This window comes from Carettochelys insculpta, chromosome 26 (genome assembly GCF_033958435.1).
Source record: "Carettochelys insculpta isolate YL-2023 chromosome 26, ASM3395843v1, whole genome shotgun sequence".
NCBI classification, from domain to species: domain Eukaryota; kingdom Metazoa; phylum Chordata; order Testudines; family Carettochelyidae; genus Carettochelys; species Carettochelys insculpta.
Window position 1 is genome coordinate 5,459,882 of NC_134162.1, and position 10,234 is coordinate 5,470,115.

Below are 10,234 nucleotides of genomic sequence, written 5' to 3' on the forward strand. Positions count from 1 at the left end.
AGGGATCCTCTGCTGGACGGAGCCACTGCAGAAACGTGGCTCTCTGGCTGGTTGAAAGCAAGGTGCCCCTAGGAAGGTCTGCCTGCCAGATTCTGAAGTGCAGTGGCAACAGCTTGTCCCAGTTCGTATCATAGGCACAGCCAGACTGGGTCAGACCAAAGGCTCATCTCGCCCCGTGTCTGGTTGCCTTGCTTTGCAGCAAGGTGCAAGGACCCTGTTGTGGGCAGCTGAGAGAAAGCCTGCATGGTGTTGACTCCTGCTCCCTTTGCATGATCTGCATCAGCCAGGCAGCTGCTGCTAGCAATCAGGCACCCCCCCACCCCGCAGTGCTAAGGCCCCTGCCCCAGCCTGGTGGGAGGGGCTACTGGACCCAGGACTCAACTGATTGCCTGGGACACCTAATGAGAAAATGGGTGGGAGTGCAGGCCACAGGCTGAAAACAAGGGAACAAGAGGGGGACACAGAGCAGAGGCCCTCAGGCAGCACTCACTGCTCTGCAAAGCTGCCTAGGGAGCCATCAGCCATGCAGCAGGAGCTTGGCTAACCCTCCCAGAATGTTTGTTAGCAATAACTACCGACTGCTAAATTTGGATTTCCTGGTCTCCGTGGAAACAGCCAATCCCTTTGTTAATCTTGCTACATTCTGAGCCTCAGTGACATCATGTGGCAGTGAGTTCCACCATCCAACAGTGCAAAATTACAGGTCTAATTAGCAGTGTATCTGAGAGGTCAGGACCAGATCTGCAGCCTCAGGCCTCTGCATCCAGGGCTGGCTTGAGTCTGGGTCTGCCAGGGCTTTGCCTTGCAGGGCTGAATTGCCAAAGACTGTTCTGGCGATAGTAGGGGACGGGCCCCAGGAGATCCATTCCAGGCCTATGGCTGCACCCCTGGAGTCCCAGCTAAAAGAGATGGAACACTTGTCTTGCCAGAGCATTATGGGTATGGTTGGTACCAAGTCTGGGGATCTTGTCTCCTGGTGTAACTGGGTTTGCGTTTAGGCTTAGGCTTAAAGCTGGTTCTGAGAGGTTAGGGACCTGCAGAAAAGTCTGGGGTAGTGAGTGTGTGGATGAGGTCTGGTCGGTCGGGTCTGGACTCTTCATAGAGATTGGGCTCACTTCCGGGCAGTGTTCTGCTGGGGTGGGATCCCTTCTTTCCACCCCTCTGGCTCTCAGTCTGAATTTCCCTGCATGTGTCTCCTCTCTGGTATGAGCGCCAGCAGAGGTGACTAGGGGTACAGAACGGCTGCCTTAGACAAGAGATTAATAGGAGTGAGACTTCTCAGCTTGGAGAATTGACAAGTTGAAGGGGCTTAGGCTAGAGGGTGGGAAAAGTGAACAAAGGTTATTTACATAAGATCTAGTGGTCGCCCAATAAAATAGGGAGCAAGTTTAACAAACAAAAAGAAAAGGAAGTACTTTACCTCCCCGTGCACAGGCAGCCTGGGGCTCTTACTAGTCTCCCTCGAAGCTGGGAATAGGCGGGGTGGGGGCAGGGATCGCTTGGTGATTTCCTGTTCTGTTGACTCCCTGGGGGCACCTGGCACTGGCCTCTGTCGGAAGACAGGGCACTAGGCGAGATGAACCTTTGCTCTGACCCAGTGTGGCCGTTCTTACGAGTGTGGCGGAGGGGAGGGGTTGCCTGTGCTCCCGGGAACAGCCGCTTGTGCTAGTTCCTGGCACTTAAGGAAGACAAATGTGTCGTGGGATGCTGGGAATGGAGCCTGGGGAGAGGAGCAACCATTCATATTTATCAGACACCATCTCAGAGCTGCCCTCCTGTCCCCCTTGCACAGCTCAGGTTTGCATAATTAAATACAACAGGGCAGTAGTGTAGTAACTGCACCTTTCTCCCCAGGGAGTTGTGTGTGTACTGGCAGGGAAACAGAATCTTACTTGCTTTCAGGAACAGAGAAACCTGCCCATGGGAGTAAGTGGCTCCCAGCAAACAGGCATGCATGCAGCCTCTCCCAGAGGGGGTACAGGGGCTGTAGATCCCACCTGCCACCCCCAAACTCTGGGCCTGTTGTCTCAGGCTGTCAGGAGGGCATTTCTCACGGAGCCCCTTGCAATTCAGAGTTAAATCCCACAGAGGAGCCCCTGTCTCAGGGTTTCAAACTCATAGCCTTGGGCTTGCTGTGGCCTGAGTAGTCCAGCCTGCATCCAGCAGGTTGCTGGGAAGCTCCTCTCACCTGTAGCTCCCACTGTTGTGCTGAGTGCAGGGGAGCAGGAAGAGCCACACCCTGCCGCCGGCCCCAGCCCACACATGGCTCTGCCTCTAATCTGAACATAGGGGCCCACATGCTTCTCTGTATGCTGTTAGCTTGAGTGGAGAGGGGCAAGGTAGTTTGCATAGTACAAGTCTTGCAAACAGGCAGCTGTCATTGGTCAGAAACCAGCCAATGGACACTGCAAGATTGTGCTTGGGGTGGGGGACAGCATTCAAAGCCTCTCCTCCCGCCTCCAGGCTCCCACTGTTCAGAGAGGCACATGGCCCCTGCCAGGTGCTCTGGCTGCCATGTGGGGCAGGGAGCCTGGCTGAGGCTCTGCTGCGATGCAGGCCAGATCCAGCCCACAGGCCATAATTTTGCTCACCCCTGAGCTAGACCATCCCTGACAGGGTTGGTCCCACCTGGCCTTATAAACCTCTGACAACTGAGAAAGATCTAACACCAAACCAGCTCTTGAGGCAGACACCCCCTCAGAACTGCACAAATGCACCACTGACCCACTGCCCTCCATCACCATCCTGCCCTGGAGCCCTCCAGATACCTGCCCCTGCAGTGAGCGGGTGGGTTTCAGCAGGCAACTCTGTGCCTCCCAGAGCTCCATGGAGACCCCAGCGCTCAAGCCACACCAAAGAGCATCCCAGAAACTCAGTCCCACTGAGGAGGCTGGGAAGCCCAGGGCTCTAGGAACGAGACAGAGCCATTGTTCACATTCCTGTTCACATCCAGCCTGGACAGAGCCAGAGCTAACAAACCACAAGCCTGCGGCAGTGGCTCCTGCGACCGCCCCAGCGCAGAGCTGTTGTGAGGCGGCCTCGCTGTTCTCAGCCCACTGGCTGGGTGGGCATGGCTCGGGAATGGCCCTCAGTGAAGCCAAGAACAGCCTGGGGCAGGGAGCAAGCCTCCCCTCTCCTCCTGCCAGACCAGGGCCGAGACACGCTGGCAAAGGGGCAAGGCGAGCTTGCCCTGTGGCTAGACACAGGCATTCAAACTCCATGCACGCATTATCCAGGGCCCACCCCTCAGCAGCCCACTCTGGCTCCCTCATTTGGATCCTGCACCCCTGTTCCTGTAGGCTGGCACCCCTCCTGCCCCGGACTCTGCTAGTAGCCAGGTTTGTGCCCATTTCTTCTTGGAAACACCAAGAAACCCCACCATGCAGGGCTGCAAAAGGCCCTTCTACAGGGCTCCTAACTGGGTCAAGCCCACTGCCTGGAGGGGCTGAGCTAAGAGTGGGGATGCTTGTGGAGGCAGTAGCAGACGGGCCTTTGGGTGCACAAGCTCCTGACCTGCCCCAAAGCTCCCAGAGCTGTTGGAGGAGGCAGGAAAGGATGAGGGGTGCTTACAGGCTCTGTGCACTTTGTCTCCCTAGGTCTCCTGACAGCAGCATCTGAGGGCCCAAGCATGGCCCCTCCACTCCTGGGGCAGGAGGCCAGCCCCTCTGGCTGGATCCCATGGGACGCTCTCCTTGCAGCAGGGCCTGGCAAATCTCTGCTTTGCTGCTGTGTGCTGGACACAGATCTGCCCGGGCTGGGGGCCTCGCTCTGTCGCCGGCTGGGATGATGCCAACAGCTCAAAAGCTGGGCCGGGTTTGTACCGAACTGATGTCGTCTGGAGGGGTTTTTAGCCGAACTGCATCTTCCTGCAGACCTTTTAATTGTGAGCAGAGGGAGCGGCTGTGTGTGACCCAGGGGATTAAAGAGCAGGCGTCTTTGCTGTGGCTGGGTCCAGCTCACTAGGAAGCAGCCCAGGTCCAAGAGACCCAAGGGGGAAAAAACGGGCTCAGATGGATGTTTAACCACGGCAGAGCCGCAAGTGGGGGATGTCTGTCCATCACCTTAAAGCAAATTCCTTGTGTTCCCCTCCCCCTCATCTCCAGAGATGAGGATGCAGAGGGAACAGCTGCAGAGAGAAAATGCTGTGGTCATCTCATCTGCAGCCCTTTGGGGGAGTGCCCTGACAGTGGAGTGCAGTTCTGGCTCAGACGTTGCAGTGGAGGTTCTGCACAGGCTGCTGTGCGTTGCTCCATTCGCAAGACGGTGGTTTGTTATGTTTCCAATCCATTTGCAGCTTGTCCATCAGCAGCTCACAAGTTCCCCAGGTGTATTCAGTGGCTCAGAACAAGCAGCCAAATTCTTCCCAGGAATAAGTTCTCAGCCTGTCACCCATTATTCATAATGGCCTGCGGGGAAGGGAAGGGGCAGGAAGCTTCTATTTGAGTCAGGTTAATTGGACCCCCGGTGGTGGTGTTGGGCCTTGGATTGACCAAGCATCGCTCCTGAGATGGGGTTACCTGCGCCATCTTCAGTTCCCCCAAGTGTCTTCTGACCTCCTGCGAAAGTGCCAGCCTGGAACATGGGCTAGGAGATTCCCACAGGCCGGGGATGTTCTGGTGAGGCATGCGCTGAGTGCATGGGCAGAGGGGGAGGGAGGAAAGAGGTCATTTTAGGTTGCATTGGAGGGGCTTGTTTGCCTCACACCAGTCTGATCCCAGGGTAGAAATATGAGGAATGCCAGGGGAGCCAGTCAGGGTGCTGGAGAAACGCTCAGGGTTTGTTGTAGCCTTGTCTAGCCCTGGATTTGGAAGGAGCTCAGGGCCTGGTGCAGCCAGGGTGCTGTGCTGTTAACACCGGTGGCATGGCTCATGTTAAAGCCTGGGTACCCAGGGTAACACGCCAGACTGGGCCAGTTAATATCACCTCGCCCATGCTTGACAAGGCCTGAGGTGCCAAGTGCCTACAACCCACTCGGAAGCGAATGGGAGCCAAAGTTGCTCAGCACCTCTCCAGATCGGTCCCTTTGTGTCCACTCTGAGTGCTCAAGAGTGCTGTACTCAGATCAGAACTACCCAGCTGGAGAAGAGGAGACCTGTGCCTGAAGAGCTTATCCTTAGAGGGCCACAGTTGAGCCAAAGCTGTGGGTGCAGACATCCCCGAGTGGTGGGCAAGGCTGGATCTTTCAGTTTACATGTCCTTCTCCAAGGGATCCCCAGGAACAGAGCAGGTAGAACACCTGGAGGGCAGTGGGGCTGCTTGTGGACACTAGTGCAGACAGGCTGGGTCTGCATGTGTGGCAGGAAGTGTCTAGGACATGCCACTTGCAAATCCGGGGGGGCAGCGTGGCAGAAGGTGGAGAGCCGGCCCTGGGGAGACAGCAGAACCAGTGTGGATCAAAGCTGGTAGGAGTCCCTGACACCCCCATTTAAACAAGGATAAACACCAATCCAGCTTGATCCCTGCAGGTCAGCTGCCCTGACTGCTAGACAAGGGGGCAGAATTGTGCAAACAGGCACTTAACTCTGTGTCCCCTCATCCTGAGAGCCAGCAGGCGGCTGGCACATCAGTGACAGCCTTGTCCAGCCCCAGTTCCCAGAGCGGCTTTGTAGCTGAAGGTTGCCGGGTGGGCTATGGGCTAGATTCCACTTTTCACTCCCTGCAGCCAAGAAACCCATGGGGGTGACCTAGCCCAGTCCTCTCATGCTGCCCGCAGAGCTGGCTGCTGTTAGAACAAGATCTCCCGTCCCTGGCAAGCCCCACTCCATCACCTTGTAAATACACATGTGGGGAGTGTCCTCCTCCAGCTTGCTGTGAGTGGGACTCGCCTCAGCGGCACCGTTTCCACTGTAATAAGTTTTCTGAAAACTCCCGATGTTGACAAAGAAATAAAATTCTAAGTTTATTAATCAAAGAGGCTCCTTCTGGGCAGACACTTGTCTCTGGTGATGGTTTGCTCCCTAGGCAGGCTGGGGGAAGGGCAGGGGTTCCCTCCTGGATGCTCAGAGGCTTAGCAGGCTCTAATGGAACAGGCACATCTCAAAGGAATCAGCAGCGAGAGATCTGGTCCTGCAGGCCCTTCACAAAGAGGCAGATTGAATGGGACACTCTAGGGGAAACCTACTGCTTCAGGCTTCGTGGCCTGCCAGCACACTACGGCCATCACCTCCCCTTTCAGGGCCTGCTCGTGTTTCCCAGACCATGGGGGCAGAGCGTAGTAACCTGAACAGAAGATGGTGGCCAGCGAACTGCAGCAGCTGCTCTAGGTTCAAAAGCCACCTGCCGGCTGCTCCCGGCGGGTATGTCTATGCTTCCAGGAGATCGACCCATTCGTTCAGGGTTGATCTTCTGGAGTTTGATTTGGAGTTCGAATTGCGTATCTGCAGGCGACTAAGATAGAGTGTCAATCAAGCCTTAGGTAGAGGGCTGCGTTTTCTGGAAGTTGAGGTTATGGAGGGGAATAGGCTTTTCCATAGCCGTTCCCACCCCACCCCCGCAACTGGAACATTTGAGCCCACGCCACCTCATTAACTTCTCCCTCTAACGCCCCCACCAGGTAGATAGGAAGTTCTGCTCCCCCTGTATCAAGTGGGGAAGACACCCTGAGAGGAAGGAGCCAGCCAGGTTTACAAAAGGAGCCCAGCCTGCCTGTCAGTCTGGTAATGAGCACTCCTTGGAAAAAACAGTCACCTGTGGCTGCTGAGTCCAAGAGCCATCCCCTACTGTACACACCTTATCTGCCATTGAGACTGGGAATGAAGCCTCGCGTCCCATTACAAAGCCTTAAGCACGAGGCTGCCTCTTCCCGCTAAGCTGCTGTCCAGAGGGGAACAGATGCACCTTGGGACGGGTAGCCACCAGCCTCGACCTTCCACAGCCTGGCGGAAGCAGGCCAGTGGTGGGGCTAAGGGAAAAGGCCTCCTCTTTGTGAGGCATTTCAGGTGCACAATGGACTCTGCTGCCTGGGCGAGCCACCAAGGGAGCCAATGGGCAGCTGGCCAGCAGCTTTTCAATACCTGTCCCTTTCTGCAGGGCCTCCTTTCCCTTTGCAATTAGAGTTCAGAGAGGCAGTCTCCAAGGCACTAGTTCATGTCTCCACCTAATTACCATTGATTGGATTTCCACCTACAACTGTCTCCGGTGTTATCGCAGCACCACTCGGAGACCTTCTACGGGCGGGTCAGTTACAAGCCGTCTAACAAAAGAGAATTTGCAGCCCAGGCACAGAGCCGTTACTTGTCAATTGACCACTGGAGCGCCTCGCTGGCCTTTGAAAAGCAGGGCAGCAGCCCAGTGCTAATCCTAGCAATTCACGGTCAACCTTGCCCAAGCCAACTCTGGGCCAGCTCTAACTGATGTAGCAATTACTAAAGTGGTACAGGCTGAACCTCTCTGATCTGACAACATCCCTAATCCAGCGTGAGTTTAGTTAGCTGGATGACCACTTACCATGGGTGTGGCCAAGTTTCATGCGAGGTGTGCGAGAGCAGCATCCTCTGGAAAGCAATCTCTAGTGGGCCTGAGCCAAAGCCCAAAGTCACTGGCTTCAAGGAGTTTTTGAATCAGGCCTCTGGCCTCAACTTCTCTGGTGAGGACAGCTGTCCTAGAATTGTGTGTATCTTAGCACCTGGGGTTCCACTCAGAGCAGCCGCCCCGTGTGCAAGGTGCTGTACACAGCTCACTCCCCCCCCCCTCACCCGAGGACTTCACAGCGTAAGAGGGTGTTTAGATCCTGTGGCCATGGTGTTTCACAAACACTACAGGTTGAACCTCTAGTCCAGCATTCTTGGCACCTAAATGGTGCTGAACGAGAAAGTTTGCCAGACCACGGGAGGTCAGCAGCATTACCGACACTCCCACTGCTCACTGGGCTCTTAGAAGAGCCTGAGGAGCAAATTACATCTAAAACAGCACAGAACTCAGAGCCAGGACTGGTGGCTAGAAACTAACTTTATGGGACCATGGGAAACTTGGCCACACCCATGGTAAGTGGTCGCCCTGCTAACTAAACTCATGCCGACTTATGGATGCTAGACCAGAGAGGTTCAGCCCGTACCACTTTGGTAACTGCTATATCAGTTAGAGTTGGTCCAGAGTTGGTTTGTGCAAGGTTGACAGTGAATTGCTAGGATTAGCACTGGGCTGCCACCCTGCTTTTTGAAGGCCATGTAGGTGCTCCCCAATGGGCCTTATTGGAGTTCTCAGGCTGTTCTTAGTAGTGAGGCATTTTGAAAAAAGTCTTTACACTCATGATCTGCAAAGCTAACGCACAGAGCCTTAACTAGCTTGTCAGAGGCTATGCACCAGAACTGGGACTAGACTCCCAGCATGCGACAGAGCTAAGCTACAGTTCTATCCCTGGGGCTATAGTTTCACATGCACCTTTCTCTGCTGAGAAACTGTTATTGTTATGGATGCCTTTTAGCTGTGGAGTACCTGGATGAGTTGTAATTGTAATACTCTGTTAAAAACACAAACAACCCTTTTTTTAAATTAAATCATTCCATCCAGGTGTTATTAGGGAACTTAAACAATTACCTATCTAGTCTAAGCCTTAAACCATGCTCTTCTCCATGTTCTGATCACTATGCAAGAGTTTGAACATTTGCTTATTTAACATTAGTGAATGAAATATTTCCCAAGGAGGCCTGGAACCAACTAATCATAAAGCACCCCACAGGATGGCAGTAATGGCTCGTGTTCAGGAAGATCCCAAAAGATTTTTAAAGAGATAAAGAATCATATGGGAACCATCTACCCCTGCAATGCAACCACCTCTGGGGTGGAGCTGTTTGGCACAGCGCTATTACACAGGACAGGAGGTGAAGATTGTTCTACCAACTGAAAGCGATGGGGAAGTTTGAGGGGCATTCAAGTGCCGTTGAGACTGAAGTGGTCCTTCTGGACCAGAGTTCAGAGCTGTGTGGTGGAAACCTTCTGTGTCACTCATTTCTGACTAAATAAGTAGCCCAGATCACCTTGAGCAGACTCATTAAGTCCTGTCTTTACCCCCACATCCACTGGCACTGAACACCACTTATGTCAAACTTCGCCTTCTTCTCAGATGTACGTATTGTACTCCCTAGAGGGGAATGCAAGAGACAGCATGAAGCCTACTTTGCAACTTAGGGGCTGGACTAGATGACCTCCTGAGGTCCCTTCCAGCTCTAGGATTCTATGAATCTATTTTGCAGTGCCTCACTGAGGTAGAAAAATTGAGATGCAACAGCTGTAGCCGGGTTGATGGGGGACTTTCCAGGAGAGGCTTTTGATGGAATTAAACAATGCCAGTGCAGCAGATAGACTAATGCTGCTCTCTGACTAGGCTAGCTTGGCACTGCTACAGCTCCTGCTTTGGCACTGCCAGCAGTCTGGTCTTGGTGCTGCCAGTTTTACTGCTTTGGCACAGCTGACTTATCTGGGCCCTGTCATCCCTCTTCCTTTGGCAATGCAAATCCTCCTGGTTTTGCTGGTTGCCACTTCCAGAAAAAGCTTCTGGCTCTCTTCCCCATCATGGGCCAGCTGCTCTCTAGAGACACCAAGCTTCCAGCCAGCAGCTGATGAGGAACAAGCAGCTCTGTTCACATGTGTGCACCAGCTGTTCGTTAGCAATGTCAGCATACCACATCTCAGATGTTGGCTTCCTGGAGGGGCAGGAGGTGGCTGACTATGCCCAACACAACATATGAGGGTGAGATACAGGGAGGCAGAGGCTGGGGGTTAGATGGTGAACTGACATGGATGGTAAATCATGCTCACTTCTACACAGGTGAAGAAAACCAAGTCAGGGGTGCTGCAGTCCCCCCCTTCCATTACTGAGCATCCCCACTGTGCAAATTGTTCCAGCCACCCTGCGCTGCTAAGAGCAAGTGGGAACACGAGGCCAAAGTGCAACCTCACACACAGACTGGAATTAGGTACCACACAGCCAAAGTCTATCTGTGGGCAGGTTTAGCTTGCAGAGCACAGGACAGACCAAGTGCTACATTCTCATTTCAGAAGCGTGTGTGTTGGGGGGGAAGGGGGTGACCATATGGGTTAACAGGAACAAGGATAAACTGATGAGTTTGTAATTTGCAGCAAGCCTGAAAGAATTGCCTAGATACAACCAGCACGGAGGGTATGAAATCTGATGGTTAGAGCTCTCGGTGGTGGTCCCGAGCGGCTTGTTAAAAGGACTGAAGCGATACCAAGCTAGGCTTTGTACATGCACCTGTGCACGCAATCCAGAACCCCC